At 40.2% G+C, this 16,319-nt stretch overlaps 1 protein-coding gene across 4 annotated transcripts in view; it reads right to left on the reverse strand.

Moving 5' to 3' along the window:
* The window catches only part of ZNF521 (zinc finger protein 521), a 230,323-nt gene that overhangs the window by 830 nt on the left and 213,174 nt on the right, over positions 1 to 16,319 (reverse strand). The window lies entirely within an intron of this gene.

Raw genomic sequence — 16,319 nt, forward strand, 5'->3', positions numbered from 1 at the left:
CTGCAACAAAAACAAAAGAAACAACTTAGTCACAGGACAGGCATTTCTGTGTGAAAGAAGGATGCAAAAACAATTTTCCCAAGATATCTTGTAAAATGATGGGCTGGATAATGAGAATATTCTTGACCCCTCCTTGTTTAAACTAGCCAGAAACAGCATAATTATGGAAGAGATGAGTTCTCCCCAGCTGTTTCACACCAGTATCTTTTACATGTGCCACAAGAAGAGCAACACACTCTCTACAGATAGGGTGTGGGCTGACCTGCCCCAGTGAAATTGCAGACCAGGTCAGTGATCCTGGTGTCTGCTTACACTTGGCTCATGGTTTATGCATTGCAAAAATGAGAAGTGCATTTTCCATAACTGTCTTATGCTCACTGGCCTGTGCTTCTTAGACTGTGGCACTGCTTCAAATGCACTCCTGCAGTAAAACCTATTTCCCCCATATGGTATAGTCTGGTAAAAGCCACTCTGCTAGAGAGCTCAGAGATTGATGAGAAAACAGGAGGGGTTGGCACAGCCTGCCCTTTGGTCACCAAAACCCACAGGTATTTTTCCTCAGGTGAATGCAGTGCCTCATGTCTAGTAGCATAGCATGGACTTTTGAGTCTTCAATTCTCCTTTCCTGTATAAGTAATCACCAAATCAACCAGCAAACACCAGTTTCACCCTTTCCTCCTCACCCCTCAAACCAAGTTGACCACTTTCAGAAAGATGCTATTTCAGAAAGTGCTGCCTGCCTCAGATCCTTCACAAGCATTGACCTAAGAGCAAGGGACCAATCCAAGACATCTTGAGTTTTCTACAATGTACACTGGATCCACAGATAACTAGAAAATGTCTGTGAATGCTACTTCTCAGACAACAGGGCAGCCACTGATTAGTGATGAATTTTCCCCTTAGTAATTGGGGCCAGATTTGGGCTAGTGACCCAGAGGGCAGGGGTGTCACATCCCATGATTTGCTCCCAGCACATCCAGACCCTTCACTCCACTTTATTAAGTTAATCTGTCTTTAAACCTCTTTGGACTAATGCACTCTAGGATGAACCTGTTCCCACAAGACAGTCATCATTTACAACAAAGTGAACATCTACTGAACCATACCCTCCAGAGCCACCCATGAAACGGCACGTGAAAACAGCCTCGCTGAAACAAATGTGAAATACAGCGTGACTGCAGACCAGTCTAAAAATCCTCTCTCCCATTCTCCTTCACTCTTCCCTAAACTGTGCACGCACACAAATAATAGTTCATGGGACATTTGGCAAGGAAAGGATCTTACAGTAAGACTGAGGAATTTTTAATGTAGTGCCATTCTCAAGATTAAAGGAAAATGACCCAGTGACACTCAAAGATGCAATTTCCAGATGTGAATGCAAAATGATTTAATGCTGATGGCAGGAATTCCAGACTGTCCAAGGCCAAAGAGTGTTAAAAAATACGTTTCACCACTTGGTTTCATCTAGTTCCTCATCCTTCTCATAAAATCATTTCAAAATGCTGTAAAGCACTAACAATAGATGCAGCCAAAAATGTTGGCTGGTCACAGGTAATGGGCTTTGACTTTAAAGCACAAAAGCAAGGAAATTAAGAGTTAAGCCTGACAGTCAGTGCTTTTGTCATCCTGTTGTGTCCATTTATTGCAGCACTTACAGCATAACACCACAGGCTTATTGGAGACCCTGCAGTACCTAGAAACAACAGGACAAGTTAAATATGGGGTGGCAGCCTGAATTCTGATTTTCTTCTCTGCTTCTGAGCAGGTGAAGTAATATACCAATTGTTACATTGCAGACAGATATTTGGGGGGGTCTTTTGTTTCTAGTCTACTGAGAGTAAGCATGTCAGTCATGCCCATTTTTTATTTCTTTTCACTAAGTGAAAAATGCATAATCAGTATGAAGCTGGATGAACAGTTGCATATGAAGCAGTCAAAAGGTGTTTTAAAATTGCAGCCGTAACGCTGGCTGCAATGACATTTTTGATTAAAAAATAAAAATGCCCAAATATGAGGGAGACAAAATAAAACACAGCATAAGGACTGACTTGCCCTAGCTCTCAGTGTCCCTGACTCCTGTGCCCTGGCACAAAATGAGATTCTCTGGAGATAATGAAGAAATTAATAGGAAAAAACCAAACAAGTGTTGCAGAGAAGAATGAGACAAGGCAGGATAGGAACATGAGGAAATGCTTTGAACAGTTTAGGCCTTAAAAAGGCAACAATACGTGTTGTAAACAGTCGAAACAAAACAGTTTCCAAAGTAATTAAGGCTCCCCAAACGTGAGGGACTAGGAAGAAATACTTATTTGGCTAAGTTGCAAAAAAATACAAAGTGGAAGTGCTTCAGGAACATAACATTGACAATACAAGCAGGCAAAGGATAGGAGGGGAGAGATAAGAAAAGGAGGAAAATTCTGTAATCCTACAGAGAGCCGTATTCCACTCTACCAAAAGCCATCTATTGAAGACCCCGTGTCTAAGTGACTGAAAATTGCAAACATTAATCCCAGTTATGAACTGTTGTTGTTTTTATGAGGGGTGTTGTGTTTAAAAATTTAGGGCAAAATTTCTCCTCTATTATCCACACAGCAGATCTCGACTCTGATAGTCTCTGCCTCGTGCGCAGTGAGCTCCCGCCTCCCCGGCAGTGGGAGATGAGGCACGCGAGGAAAGCGGAATTTGGAGCTCCCGCCGGCAGGGACGCGACAGGGCCACGGGAGCACGGCACACCCAGGGAGAGCACAATATTACACTTGAGATCCCCTGTGTGCCTCGGAGAGCACGCTGCCCTTCACTAAAGACACACTAGACAAGCCTGAAACATGCCTCCTCCAGAAACTTCAACTAGTTTGCTTGAGTTTGGAGCAATTAGTACCTCCACTTGCTAAAGAGAAGTCATTTAGCGAAGTACAGGAGGTATCATATGCTCCCTTTCTTTGCCTCCCCCAAATCTGATTGTGCATAAGCACATCTGTTTAATTATGTGGTAGTCTCCCTACAAAGCAAAAATGTCAATTTCCTGCTTAGCCATGGAAAGAGGAAAATATTTTTTCTCAATATAATCTTTCCTGGACTTCAGCAACAGCTGTGTTCCAATTTCCAAGAGCTGGGATCTCATGAGGAGACACTAGTTTGCAAATACAAATTCAAGCTTTGCATGCACAAAATGGAGGAACAGGGAAGCAGGAGGTGTGTGTGTGTCAGTGCATTTGTTATCATGTAGACACAAACCAGGAAAACTCCTTCATCCCCAGTTTTTATGTCTCAGTATTATCTGGAAAGCAGGTATATTACCTGGGAAAACCTGAATTCAGTATATTTCACAAGCAAAAGAAACTCCTTAAGTGCATTTGCCCTATTCCTAGAAATAATTATTTTTGATAGCTGAATCCAGAATCCCAATTATTACATGACCTACTATAAAATTACATGCCACCACTTTTCTGGATGAAAATGCTTTGAGATATCCCTGTTGTTAGTGTTAAGGACTTGAAAACACACAAAGAATTCTAGGATAATACTGCGTGGAAGAATCTCCTTAGCAAACAAATTCAAAAAGGTTTCTTTGCAGAAAGGCTGGAGACAAAAGAGGTAATAATACTTGTTGTTTGGTGCTTGCCTTTGTGTTTCAGAGGGAACATGAGAAGTAATAGCTAGTAAAAAGTTCCTGCCCACAGCATCAAAATTAACGAAGAAAAAAATATCACAGATAGCCACAGACTCAGTGGCCCATTAGAATCCTTAATGTGAACTGTGGTTTCATTCAATTTAAATGGGACTTCTCTGTTTTATGAGCAGATGAACCAAGACATGGCTGTACTTGACAAACAGTGCAAAGAGGGTACACGTGAAGAGGCATAAAGATGAAATGTAGGTGCATTATTTCAACAGATGGTAAGAGTACCACAGCAGCATGTTATTTTTTCCTTAGTTCAAGAACACAAACATGTGTAATCAATCATCACTGATTAAGTAATTATGGTACCCTACATGTTATCACTTATCTGGAATCCTTTATCTGTGTACATTACAGACCATCTTGTATTTTTTTGCATTCAAAAAAATAAAAATCCACCCCACTGCACTGCAATTCAGCTCCAGGTTGTAAAACAGAAGTCTACATTACTATCAACCTTTAAGCGCTACAATTTACTCTTTTTTTTTTAACAAAAGCAATTGGTTTCCAACAGGCTGGATAATAAGTCTTTTGACCTGCATTCTTCTTTGACCCATTAAGGTCACCCCTGTGCTCGGGCATATAGCTGACTTAGGAAATGCCTGCAAGTCCTGCATTTCATCTCCTGCCCACTCAAAATAAAGCTTTCTTTAAATGTGTCTGTACGGGTCCCCGAAGACCAGGGAGGCATCCCTGTAGTGGGCAATGGAGGGACAGAAGCTTCTGCCTTTATTAATGAATGCAGACCATTATGAGTCTGGCTGGCTCCTGCACTGTTCCCAGAAGCATATACTGTACGTGACTTAAAATGCTAGAATATTGACACAAAGCGAGCTGGGCACCCCTAAGGAAAATTACTCCTTGGATATAATGTAGGCTCGTAACAGCTATTAGAGTACAAAATAAAACCCTCCGGGATCAAACTGACATATACCGCATTCTACCTACTCCTCAAACATTAGAAGAATTTCTTTGTGAAGGCATTCTCAAGGACAGCATTAAACTGACTTTTGTAGCAATCTGCAACAGCTTTTTGGCTTACAGCTTTTAGTACTAAATCTCTAGTTTGAATCAATATAAGTACTATATCTACCACATTAATCAATGCATTTGGTTCAATACACGTTCTATTAAATTATACTTTCTAATCAAGATTTTCTGCTTCTCTTCCTTTCTTTTTTATTCCAACTTCTTATCCTGTGCCACACTTTTCAAACTGTCTGCTAAGAACAGGATGTTGCATTTTCCAGAACCAAAGGGGAAGAAAGAAAGGCCCATGGAAAGGCAAGCCTAGCAAAACTTAGCACAGGATCAACATGGTTTCCAGAACTTTGGTCCAATGCGCTATTACTTATCCTGGTTGTCATGACCTCTCATGCAGAAAGCTCTGTATTGGACACTGTTGGAATATTATACCATATGGAAAGGTGAGCGAGGAGGGAAAAGGAGTATTAAGTGGTAACACCAAAACTAAATAAATGAAACTAATTCAGACTAAACTATAAAAAAGGTTGTTTTTCACTCTGTTTCTTCAGATTTGTGTTGCATCAATACTGCAGCACAGAGTTTCCTGTCAAGGCCCCATTATATTGCTGAAGGATTCTTTCCTGGTAAACTGTAATATGATTATACTCAAGGACTGAATCAATGAGTTACTTAGATTTGTACAATGCTAAGATTAAATACAAACTATAAATTAAGATGTAAAATATATTATTTAGTCCAGGTCTTTGGGGATATGTGAAACACTGGGATAGAAGATGTCTCCAGCAATCTGAGCAATCTACACAGTTAGAATAAATGACTTTCCCACACCTGTGTTAGATTTGCTGGAATGTGGTTGTTCTTCATAAGAAGAGAATATGAAATGCAATGTCAAAATGATAAACATGCATATTGCAGGCATGCAATGAATTTGCCACTGTCTTACAGATAAAACCACTGCACTCATGTTCCTCACTTACAGTCAGTTTCTCTTTTCCTATCTCCATATAATCACTGTGAACCTGCAGAAAAACGGTTGCATTTTCTTTTGACATTTAACATCATCTCACTCAGCTCACAATAGTGTCTTATAATACTTTCTAGATGACACTATGTCACTATTAAACAAAAAGGTGAAATAGTATAATAAAAGAGAAGAACAAGAATTCATAGAATTTAAAGGCAGAAAAGACCCATTAGGGCGTTTTCTCCACCCATCTTGCCAGTGTTGGATTATTGCCTATAGTGTAATTTCAAGTGTTTTGCCCAGTCCAATTTTAATTAGAGCTTCCAATGCTCCTCCTGGGAGACTATTTCACAGTTTCACAGACCTCAGGGTTAGTATTTTTTTCCTGATGTTCATCCCAGGAGAGGAAGAGGCTCAGCCAACCCAAAATCAGACATGAAACCAAATCTGCATAGTTAGGAGCTGGTTTCAGTAGAATATCTGGGCCATTTTGAACTATCTGAAAGCAGTAAACTTACTTTCAATGCACCAACAAATTATGGCACTAGCTCCACTGCTGCTGCAAGCAATTAAGAATATTCAGTTATGTGGGTTTCTAAGGCTCAGCTGCTGTATAGGTGAAAAATAGTATAGGTAGGATTTGGGTTTCTGTACTAAGGGTAATGACTTCTATAGGGCACTCCACAAAATGAATTAATTGAAGGTTAGGATCATATCCAGGCTCATTCTATCATTCTGTAATCCTTAACTGTACTGACAAAGTATCTATGGACATTTAGATTGTAAACATTTCTGTCCTTTTTACATATGTGAAATACAAAAAGAGCAACTTCAGTTGAAGCTCATTAACAAATGAGCAATTACTTTCCCTCTCAGACCCCACCCTTCCTATCATAAAACACTAGCTACAAGAAATTAACTTGAATTACTGTATCTGAAATGTTGGAACTAACAAATGTTTCTGATGTGTTTTGCCCCATGTATTACAATGCTTCTGACATGAATATATATTCATATTTCAGTGGTCACACTTATGCTGAGTGAATGACAGAGATAGAAAAGAGATGACATCTAATAGTTTGTCATAGGTGAAAAGTAGGAGACTGAATGGAGACTTTGAAGTTCTGGAGAGAACAGAAAAAGTCCAGGCAAAGTGTCCCTGCCACCAGCATCTCCAGTACTTAGTGCAGCTGTCAGAGCAGGAGAACTCACAATGAATTTATAAATACACTAAAGTAGGCATGGAGTTTTCATCCAGGCTAAGTTTGCTCACCAACACAGACCTAACAAAATACAGTCTCCAAAACTTCAGGTTCCCAAGAAAATTGATCTGAACTAAACCAGAGCTATTTCCACAACAAGAAAGAGGCCAAATCCCAAGAGAATCTGTGTTCCCATAAATACCATTTATGTGTGGTGAGTTGATGTTTACCAGCCTTTGAGAATCAGGTCTGTTCTCAGACATGTTTGCCAATTAAGTGGTCATCTTAGGACATGACTGACCACTGTTGACAATGATAATTTAGGAAAGTCTACACTGAATTGCAGTCATTCATATAAATTAATTCACCTAAGCTATGTGATTTGATATTATGTTAATGTTTCTGAAATATCATGACTGCTAATCAGATTTTATTGTTTATCATATTTATGTAAAACTCTCAGTGTTCTGCTTTTTCCACTCAGCATTTCCAGCTGGGCCAGAGAAAAAGTACCTGTAAAAAAATCTCAAATTGAAGAGCATGTTCTCAGGGATGCAAACTGAAAATTAAAACCAAACCCAAACCAAACTAAAACCCCTGATACCTATTTTTCTTCAGAGACTTCCAGTAAGCCACTAGTAAAATGTCAATGATTCCTTTTGGATTCATTACTATATGCGAGTACATATATCACAGATTTGTTGTATGGAAAAGAATGACATATATTCCTGGGAACAGCAAATAAGACTTTCATCATTGTCACTAGAAGAGAACAGAAACAAACACCAATGCCTGTTCACTATCCTTGCACCCTCCTCATTATGAGCATTGGCAGGGGGCTCCCAGCTAAGCCTCTGACATAAATCAGAGTAGCTTGAAGACTGTTTTAACCTATGGTGCCAGGCAATCGCCTCCCATAAGCCTCCCTCACCCTGTCTGCTGCTCATTGAAATGCAGCGAAACTTGCAACAATGCCTTCCATTTCAGGCAAGATGTGCCTGGCTGCATGGGAAAGGTGTGTGCCTTGCCCCATAAAAGAGAAAGTGATGGGGAGAGCGGGCAATGGTCAGGGCATGTTCACAACAATTCTTCAAAGCTGGGAAACCTCTCTGTTCTTTTATATGGCAAAGGGGTTGTACTGATAATCAGGATCCAGGTCTAAGTCTTGTCTGTAGGAAAACAAGGCCTTTGTGATACTGCAAATGTTTGAAATTAATACACAAGCATTCTTCCCCAATAAGAAAATTGTTCATTAAGTGTGAATAAAAGCTTAAACAAAAAAGGCAGAAGGAGGCACTTCTGAGAAATATATCAAAAGTCTTATTACTTTAGAATATGGTTATGGTTACCCTGGTATAAATTAAGAAAAGCTCCACTGAAATCAAGGGAGTTTCAAGACAGGATCAAACAAGAATACAGCCAGGCTAAAACGAAGTGAATATTGCTCGTATACTGATCAATTCTTGCACACCCTCTGCAGAGGCCACAGCCAGAAGTCTCTTCACCCTGCCAGACACAGCAAGCCGAACCCAAAGTTAAACAAATACAGATTTGTCTGCAGCTATTGTACAACAGAGTAACAGGGGACAACAAGCCTTGATAGGCAATACTGCCTAATAAGATATTCAGGGATTAAGTCAGTGTTTTACAAGACATGCGTTCATGGGCTAGTTGTTGCTCTGCTTTCATTTTTTTTTTATCATGCTGATGCTTTCTAAGCTACAACATCTGTAAACAAATTTGACTGACCTCCCCTTTTACATCCACAGGCAGCATTTCTACTTTGTGCTCTGATTTCAGATACCTTAAAGACAAATAAATCTGTGGGGGAGAGAGAGGTAACAAACCTGCACAACAAAAACAAACCCCTTTGTCTGACAATATGAGATCATCTTATGTGAATACAGATTTGCCTAGCTGTGAGTGAGGAACTGGCTCCTGGAACTGGAGCTGTGCTATGCACAGATTCCTTTATAGGTCAAACCCAATTAAACAAACTACTACTAAATATTTAACAGCTCAGTGCAGTAATTAGTGACAAATAATGGAAGCTTAAACTGATAATTGCACAAAAATGTCCTGTTGGAAACATTACATGTTCCTTACTCCTCCTCTTTCTCTCATACTCAGTGAATCCTGATCCTTTTCAAGGATTAAACTGACAAATGAATCTGTATTTTATGCATATCTATTTGGTCTGCAATGAAGTTTTCTATGACTTGTGAAAAGGAACTTTCCAAGGGGAATTCTTCTTCTCAAATTTCCATTTTGGGTTCTCTGCTTTTAAGCAGAGTATTTGCTAAAACATGAATTGATTTCAAATCTTCAACCAACCTGCAAGTCCAGAATTCAAGCTCCTGTCCATAGGATTCAAAAGGTCACCCAATTAAAATGGGGAAGCACACAGAGTTGTGATTTATATGCAAAGGGCAACCTTTAAAACAATGATACTTTCCAATTTTCCACAGGTGCATGTACAAGAATCTCTTTGAACAAAATTACAAGTGAAATTGCAAGTTTCTTGATACAGTCTGAAAGAAAACTGCTGTAACTTGTCTGCACTCCTGTTATACAGACAGACACATCCCACACTTGCATCGATCGGCGTGTTCACCTCCCTACCCTTCTGTCATAACACTGGGTATTGTGCTTACCAGGTGACATGGGGACAGCCCGGAGTCTGGATTCTCCACACATTGCCAGCTGGTGCGTGGGGCCTTGTACAACAGCACCTGGCACACTGGAGATTGTGGATCAGCCCAGGATTAATACACAGTGGCTAACATTTTCACTCAGGTGAAAGCAAACCCTGAACAAACCCAGTTTTAAAATAAGCAAACTTATCTTTCACATGTGGAAATCATATCTGGAAGTTATCCATCCAGCAAGCATACATACATACACCCACTTAAGCTAATGCAGAAATGGATGGGAGCGTATGTTGCATCCTGAAATCAAGAATGTAAATAGGAATTTGTCCCCTTGTCCATGGTATGCCAATTTTAGACTGTGTAGGATAGAAACGGAAAAGCTATGGTGCTCTGCTAACTATCTTCCTCTTCTAAAAGCTTCAAACTCTGTTGCAGATTGGTGCATCTTTTTCCTTCAAGACAGTTTGCAAGGAAAGCCAGATTGAGCAGATTTGATGGTAACAGCCAAGGATTTCTGAGCTGATAAGCAGAGGTCCCCATGGATTTTGCTCTCTGACTTCCTTCACAACCGGTTACTGTGCCAGCCCATCTTGGACATCTTACAGTCCTTATTCCTACAGCTCTTCAAACCAGGAAGAGCAGGAGCTGAGACAGTGCTTACGTGGCAGACTTGGTGTGTATGTGAATTACAAATCTACTGCTTGTAGAAACTAAGGACAATTTTTATCCCTTCATAGCTGGTGATTAGTTAGACAGTTAAGAACCCTATGTTGAAACGTTTTGTTCTTAGAGCAACCTCATCTGAATTTCCCCCTTTTAAGTCTAAGAAACTCCATATTTTAAAGGTGACTTTTAGAGAGAACAGAATACTATTTTGCCCTTTATAACAAAGTCATTCTCTAAATTTTGTGAGGACACACACTGTAAATCAATAAATCTGGAGCATTTACTAACATGTGGTATGAGGACAAGAAAATTTCTTGTTTGTCATTGTGGTTGTTGGTTGTAAAATGCAGTTTGGATTCTCTATTGTCTTCTGTTTTCTCGTTTGGTTTTTTCAATTGCATTTGTGTAAAAGAAGTGTGAAATGTGACCACAACTAAATGGGAGGAATTTTACTCTCACTTTCTCCTGTTTACAGAACCTTAAAAAATGGGGAAGGCAGTGAAGTCCAATTCCTACAATTTAATACTCCTCCCCCAAACAAGAAGTGCCACACAAAGAAGCATCCTTTTATGCCTTTTTCCTTCCTCCTTGTGAAAGATGATGTCTCCTCCTAGCAAATGTCATTCTCTGAGGTTGGTCATTCTGTTTCCTGTCAGACAGCTGGCCGGTGACACGTTGCAAGTCAGACGTGTCATTAGGTCCTGTCTTGACCCTGCACTGACAGTTCTTCAACTGTTCTTCAAATGCCCCCACCCCTCACCTCTGGCTTTGGCTTGTGATGCCGGGTACTCCTGTCTCCTTGGCTATCTCCTGCTAGGGGATCCAGCCTCCTGCAGCTGCTGCTTTCACCCCTCGTTGCCCATTAGGGCTGTTTTTAGTGTGGCAATCTTTGGATTGAGTGAAAAGAATCACATTTACGAGGAAAATAACTGGAGACAACAGTCATTTGCTCTCTACATTTAGTGCCAAGGTGTCTGAAACAGAGAAGTTTAATTCCTTTACAAAAAAGATGTGCTGTAGCTATGGTGAGGCTAATCTATAACCATCACAATTGTATGTAATTTGCTACTCCAAGTTAATTTTAATTCATCAAAATAAAACCCACCTAATAAAAATAACCCTTTAAAGTAAATTATTGGCTTGAACCCAGAAAAAAATAAAAAAGCAAAATCTTTGCAATTGGAGGGCAATTCATCATACCACAGTGTACACTTATACAAATTCAAAAGTTAGCTATAAAAAAGTACCCACAGCAATAGTGCCATGCATAAAGGGGCAGGCAACAGGAGGCCTGCTTTCTAATAAGCCCTCAAAGGAACCTGCCACACAGAAGTGGCACTTATTCTAATTTAAAGCTCTCACAGTTACTTTACCATGGCAAAATTTATAAACTAATAAGTTTAGTAAACAGACTGGCACTCCAAACAAAAACCCACACAGCAGTTCAGGCCCACAGAGAAAACAGCTTTCTTAGAAAGGTATTCTCTTCAATAGTGAGATAAAACATTTGTTTGTTGGCTACTCTTACAGTCCCTGATGTTCAGTAACTATTCTGCATCATTCCATCTGTACTGCCAGTTCACTGTGGTCTGTAGTCTATTGTCCCTACAAATCTTTTTAGCATCCTAAGGCATATAGCACACCTGTAATACTTGTGCCCTGGTCAGCTCAAACAAAGAAATACTCCTGGATTTGAAAGAACCTACTATGGGTCTGTGACTTCCCTTAAAGAGTGATTAAATAGTCAGGACAATTTGCTTTCAAATTGTCAGTTTAAAACCATATTTAATATTTGCAATTAAAGCTCGCATTCTGTCTCATCTCTATTAGTTTTGATTCTCAGTAACTGATAAAAATTACAAAAATTATACTGTTCTTCATTTATATGCATGAAGAAAAAAGAAAATCAGAAAGCAATAATATGGGCTAAGCAAGAAAGTACAGAAATCTCTGTAATACATGCATATTGGATTTTTTTTTTTTTTTGCTACATCCTAAAACCACATCATTTTGTATGACGTTCCTTTTCAAATTAAAGTGATACTAAAGTAAAACAACTGCAGGCAAAATTCCTAAGACACGATGCAGTTTGTGTCGGAATGCTCATCACTTCAGGCTGACCTGTCAAAGTATCTTGGGAAACATGGTAAAAAGACAAATCTGCAAGTTTGTAGGAAACTTTGAATGATAAGAACTGTGTGTTGCTCACAAACCACGGGATGCTGTGCCACGTTGGCTGAGCCATACTGGTGCCTACAGCAGATGTCCACCCCTTCCTACTGCTTCTAGGCACACCTGCTCAGGCTGTGCTCCTGAGAGCATTGAGGGGGAGCCAGCATCAAGAAGCTTATACAGAAGAAAGCAAAGAAATAAAAAGTCTGTGCTTAGATGACTGATGTGGAATTGAAAGAACAGGATTTAGGAGAATACACAGACACCTGCTGTCAGCAATTGAGCTGTGTCATAAATTTGATATGGGTGACGTTAGTAAAAAACAACATTTTTGGACCTTCACAGGCAATTTCTGTCACCTGCATTTTCAGGAGATTCTCAGCACCTTGCAGAATCCACCCCTGTATCCAACCCACTTCCTTGGAGGACCCAGTATTGCCTCAAGAAGCCTCTTTTTAGGCATTAGAAATTAAGATTTTGGCCACAGGCCTTATTTTTCCAGAAACAACTGCATTGTCAAGGCAATCTACAAACTCACCAGAGAGTAATTTTTAAGAGTTTTTGAAATACCTCTTTTCACAGATATATTTCCCTATTAAGTTCTGCACAAGAGTCTGACATCTATAGAGACTTACAATTCTTTGCTAAATTGTGTGCATTTTCAGATTAATTCCTACATATTCACTGTACATTATTGTAAATCTATGCGGCCTAACCATTCAAATCATGGGCTACCATAGTCCTCAGTGCATGTTAAAGTATTCCTAACACTGCCCAAACTTATGCCAGCTCATAACAGCCCCATGGGATTGCTATAGCAATTAAAAATCCCTGGAATTCATTGGAGTCTGAGACATGCCTGTGAGGACCAAAAGGGAGTGATACAGAACCAAGCTTGCAAAATAAACAGGATTTGCTGCGTACTGAGGGAATCCTTGGCTGTCTGACTAAGGTACCTTTTATACTGGCAGGGGATGCAAATTGGAGCCTGAGGATCTGCACTTTCATTTTCAAAGCTCTTTGCAAACATCAACCACTTCACCTTCACACCATTGCTTCAAGGGAAGTAAATATGTACAGTTCCAGCATCTTCTGTTTTCTGGAGGTGCAAAGAAGCACAGGGCATTTTTACAGTCTCTGCTCAGGCACAAAAGGGAGCTTTAGACAACCTCTTCCTTTGTGGGCAAATGAGTTTCTCAATGCCATGGAGGGAATCGGTGGCAGAACAGGGTTTTCTGGAAAGGTCCTGCTATACAACCTGGTACTGAGTCCACCCTGCCTAAGCTGCAACACACCAAAGCAATTTGCAGAATGCTAGCCGTACACTGCTTCAGTGTAGAGGACAGATTACTGCATGTCACTCTCCATAATCTCTCCTGTAAGAGGAATTCTACACGCTTCCCGGGGACCTCCCCCTTTGCTTTCCCCCCTGCAAATGGTGGCAAGGTTAGAGACAAGTTGTTTTCTCAAGGCTGAGATTAAAAATGGCTCTGTGTTTTGCTAAACATTCCTCTGGAGCACGGGCAACGTGTGTGTGTGTGTGTGTATGTGTGTGTGTGTGTGTGTGTGTCTGAAAAGGATCCCAATGAAAGGAAGGAATGAGAGATGCTAAACAATGCTGTGCAAAGTTGCAGACTGTTCGGCTACAGGCCAGAAAATGAATCCAATTTTTCATTCTGTCATTATAAATATTTCAGTGCAAATGGTACTGATTTTCTGCAACTGTGGTTAAGCAAAGGGCCTCCGAGTGAATATTTAAGGGAAAAAAAAAAAAAAAAAGACAAGAAGAAAAAGAGGAAGGGAAAAAAAGAAAAATAAGAGGGAGGAGGGAAATTAAGGTTAGCAACCAATTAATTTCAAACTTTCAGTGTAAAAGATTCTGGGAAAAATTCTACAGTGATGCAGCGTGTGACTCGAAGGAGGGAAAAAAACATTTACTCTGCTCTTCTTCTGACAGTTTCTCATAAAATATCTGCAGTCCATCTATCTTTTAGTACTCCAGGCTCCTCTGGAGAGCAGAAAATAGTAGTTTAAAGCTCACTTCAGTGCCAGTCTGCGGGAGATTGCTTTCCACAGGACCCCTGCTGATGGAGGCCTAGGGGAAGAGGCCCAGGAGTTATTCAATCAGTCCAAGGCTCTGGGGCGGCCAGGGCTCCTTTGAGGGCTGATTATAAAGCTGCCCTCCTGTTGCCTGCCTCTGAACAGAACGAAATGAGCAGCCTCTTGCTGAGCAGATTCTGCAAGAAGGAATTTCACCTGTCATGGAGTTTGTCAGAATTTCAAGATTTATCTTGGTGCAAAATTAATAAAATACCAACTAGGATTTCAGCCTGACTACTCAGCTGTGTCATCTCAAAGTGATCTTTCACCTAAGAAAACCTGGACACAGAGCTACTGAAGTCATTCTTGCCCTACTTTTGCTCAGGAGCTTTGGTGGATGCTACAACTGAATAATAAAATGATTAGAGGTGGATTTCCTGACAATTACACCCAACGTCAAGTGCTGGGTGGGTGCTACCGTCCTAGCGCGTGACCTTCCACCTTACTTCTGTGGTTACTAAATCTCCCTGGAATAAGCTAGAAATCTGAAATAGAAAAAGATCATTTCTGCACTTTATAACCTAGCAGGTCCCTTATGGCAGCACATCTGTTAAGTTCATACACTGGTATTCCAGGTCTGGATTTGATTTATAAGTTTTAAAGGAATACAAACAACAGACTACATGAGATTACATCCAGTGAAACACTGCAAATTAATATTGCTGTGACAGTCAAGTACATGGTCTTTTAACCATATTCTGAGTTTAATGTTGTGGTAAAGTGCCAGGTTGATAAAGCATCATCTAAATCTCTGTGAGCTGAGTGCAATTCTTTCGAAGTTATACAGTCTCACCAGTCTTCTGACAGTGCCTTACAGCAATAATAATAATAAAAAATCTTCATACACTACCTTTTTAGTTAAGACTGTACTAGCTTACAGCACTTGGTCACATGAATTTCAAGTCTCAGGTAGCAAAGAAGCAACTTGCAGCCTGTAAGAGGGCTTTTCAGCTAAAAACGTAGATCAATTTCAAGAAAATAAAATTCAGCTGATGGGTAAATAATATATTCAATTTACAAGGCTGTTGGTTCAGATCTTGACATGGAGAGACAGAGATACACTGTACCAAGAAACAGTTAAAAATGCTTAGATTGGGAAGAAAGATGCATTTGCCATCAACGGCTCAGCTTACCCTGAGCTGTGACAATTTCTCTGTACTGTTCAAAGCTGTTTGTTGTTTGAAGTAAAAAAATCTACCTTTCTGTCTATTTGCTCCCCAGCATTTTCTAACAAGAGCTTAAAACAAATGGTAACATATCCTTTACCTGCCTCCTCACCCTTAAATGACAATTCAGCATTAATACACATCATAAAGCCACCTTTACCAGGCACTAGCAGTGTGACAATTTTAACACCAAGAGATCTCACAGTAAAGGGGGAGAGAGAAAACATGCCAGTGAATGCACAGATGGTGGGAGGGGACACAGGGTGCTCTCAGCAGGTTACAGTGGAGATGCATTAACTCCACAGAGGGATAAGGGCTTCCCACCAGTACAGTCATGAATTATAACTGAGCATGGGAGTGAGTTCTTAGTGCCTGTCTCACAGCAAATATACTGTTCCATTTTCCTGCACAATCACCTTTCACCTTTACAAATGCAAAGCCAAGCAAAATGCACCACTAATATTTAACAATATCGCAGGTTCTTTATCTCACACAGCACACATCTACACACAGGAAGTGTGGGGGCAGGCAGAGTATTCACTGACACGGCATATCCCCGAGCAAACTTACACACCCGTGATGCGTGACTGTGCCTAGTGATTCTCCTGCAAAATGAGACTGTAACAACACAGAAAAACAACTAAAGCTGCATGTAGAAATGTGTGTAACTCAGCAGTATTGGTTCATGAGAACTGAATCATCTCTTTCTCTCTTTCTTTGTTAACAGGGTGG

Source organism: Vidua chalybeata, chromosome 1, assembly GCF_026979565.1.
Source record: "Vidua chalybeata isolate OUT-0048 chromosome 1, bVidCha1 merged haplotype, whole genome shotgun sequence".
Classification (NCBI taxonomy): Eukaryota; Metazoa; Chordata; class Aves; order Passeriformes; family Viduidae; genus Vidua; species Vidua chalybeata.